At 73.4% G+C, this 2500-nt stretch overlaps 1 non-coding gene across 1 annotated transcript; it reads right to left on the bottom strand.

Moving 5' to 3' along the window:
- Window positions 1-958: 958 nt before the first annotated feature.
- On the bottom strand, window positions 959-1077 carry LOC135979987 (5S ribosomal RNA). Its single transcript, XR_010597223.1, has one exon. It is a non-coding gene; the product is annotated as a 5S ribosomal RNA (ribosomal RNA).
- Window positions 1078-2500: the final 1423 nt, after the last annotated feature.

Genomic DNA, 2500 nt, shown 5'->3' on the forward strand with positions numbered 1-2500 from the left:
CCGGTCCGCCCCGGGGCCGGGGTCTCCGCCTGCGGCTCAGGGGGGCGCGGGTCGTCGGGGGAGGAAGCCCGGGGGAGCTGCACACCGGCCCGCCAGGCCAGGCCTGGCCTGGATGGCCGCGGGGGGATTCGGGGCGGTCCCGCGGGCCGGGGGCCGGGCGCAGGGGAGGCGGGGGGTCCGAGCGAGTCCGTCCCGGGCCCGGGGCCTCCCCCTGCGGCTTTGGGGTCCGTGGGTCCCCGCTGGCGGAAGCCACTGGGAGCTGGACACCCGCCGTCCGTCCCGCCTGGCCAGGCCTGGCCTGGGTGGCCGCGGGGGGATTCGGGGCGGTCCCGCGGGCCGGCGGCCGGGCGCAGGGGAGGCGGGGGGTCCGAGCGAGTCGGTCCCGGGCCTGGGGTCTCCCCCTGCGGCTTTGGGGTCCGTGGGTCCCCGCTGGAGGAAGCCGCTGGGCGCTGGACACCCGCCGTCCGTCCCGCCTGGCCAGGCCTGGCCTGGGTGGCCGCGGGGGGATTCGGGGCGGTCCCGCGGGCCGGCGGCCGGGCGCAGGGGGTCCGAGCGAGTCCGTCCCAGGCCCGGGGCCTCCCCCTGCGGCTTTGGGGTCCGTGGGTCCCCGCTGGAGGAAGCCGCTGGGCGCTGGACACCCGCCGTCCGTCCCGCCTGGCCAGGCCTGGCCTGGGTGGCCGCGGGGGGGGATTCGGGGCGGACCTGCGGGCCGGCGGCCGGGAGGGTCCGGGCCAGTCCGCCCCATGCCCGGCGTCTCCCCCAGCGGCTTCGGTGACCCCGGGGGGGGTCCTCCGCGGAGGAAGCCGGGTGGGTGGGGAGCCGGACCCCAGGCGCCCAGACCCGTGACCTGCGGCCGCGACCTCCGACTCGGCAGGAGCGACGAGGGGCTTTCCGGCCCGTCCCCCCCTCTCCTTCCCCCCCAGAAAAGGAGAGAGAGCTGACTCGGACCGGGAAAAGCTGCCTACGGCACCTGGGATTCCCAGGCGGTCACCCATCCAAGTACTAGCCAGGCCCGGGACGGTTTACCTTCCGAGATCGGACGGGATCGGGGGCGTTCGGTCCGGTATGGCCGTAGGCACCCGGCCCCGCGCCTCCTCGCCCGCTTTCCCCTGCCGACACCCGGGCCTGCCGCACGGTGAGCCCCGGTCGGACTGCCCCCCCCCCTGCGGCAGGGCCCCCGTCTCTCGCGGGCCCGGTCCTTTTTTCCTTTTCGAGCTCCGGGGCCCGGGCTGGCCGCCAGAGCCCCTCCGCCCGCCCTCCCCGGCGTCGGGGAAAATACTGTCCCGGACTTCCAGTGCGCCCGATCCTGTCAGCCGGGGGGTGGGGAGGGGCAGTCCCTCGCTGCGGCCGGGGAGGGTGAGCCCAGGGCGGCTTGCCTGCCGTGCGAGGCCCCTCTCGGCCACCAGGTCAACCCCGAGTCGAAAGGGCTGAAAAATTTTCAGAGTCCCCTCCCGGGCACCAGGTCAACCCGTGGAATCGGACGGGTTCACCTGCTGGCCGGTTCGCTTCCCGGCCACCAGGTCAACCCCTAGGTTGCCGACCGGCCTACCCAGTGGCCGGTTTGCTTTCCGGCCACCAGGTCAACCCCTAGGGGTTTTAACGGGGGCACGCCCGGTGGCCTCTTTCCCGTCCGGTCACCAGGTCAACCCGGATCTCCCTCCTTCCCTGGGCGTCCCCTCCTCGGAGGCGTCAGGTTCCATTTCCCCCCCCCCCCCAGACTTCCAGGGGCCCGATCCAGTCGGCCGGGAGGCAGTCCCTCGCTGCGGCCGGGGAGGGTGAGCCCAGGGCGGCCTGGTCCATGTCTCTAGTGGGCCCGATCCTTTTTTTTTTTTTCGAGCTCCGGGGCCAGGCCCGCCCGGGCAGCCCTCCTCGGAGGCGTGGGGCGATTCCCCCCCCCCCCAGACTTCCAGGGGCCCGATCCTGTCGGCCGGGAGGCAGTCCCTCGCTGCGGCCGGGGAGGGTCAGCCCAGGGCGGCTTGCCTGCCGTGCGAGTCCCCTCTCGGCCACCAGGTCAACCGCGAGTCGAAAGGGCTGAAAAATTTTCAGAGTCCCCTCCCGGGCACCAGGTCAACCCGTGGAATCGAACGGGTTCACCTGCTGGCCGGTTCGCTTCCCGGCCACCAGGTCAACCCGTGGAATCGGACGGGTTCACCGGCTGGCCGGTTCGCTTTCCGGCCACCAGGTCAACCCGTGGAATCGAACGGGTTCACCTGCTGGCCGGTTCGCTTTCCGGCCACCAGGTCAACCCCTAGGTTTTAAGGGGGGGGGGACGCCCGGTGGCCTCTTTCCCGTCCGGTCAGCAGGTCAACCCGGATCTCCCTCCTTCCCTGGGCGCCCCCTCCTCGGAGGCGTCAGGTTCCATTCTTTTTTCCAGACTTCCAGGGGCCCGATCCAGTCGACCGGGAGGCAGTCCCTCGCTGCGGCCGGGGAGGGTGAGCCCAGGGCGGCTTGCCTGCCGTGCGAGTCCCCTCTCGGCCACCAGGTCAACCCCGAGTCGAAA

This window comes from Chrysemys picta, unplaced genomic scaffold (genome assembly GCF_011386835.1).
Source record: "Chrysemys picta bellii isolate R12L10 unplaced genomic scaffold, ASM1138683v2 scaf1533, whole genome shotgun sequence".
Taxonomy (NCBI): domain Eukaryota; kingdom Metazoa; phylum Chordata; order Testudines; family Emydidae; genus Chrysemys; species Chrysemys picta.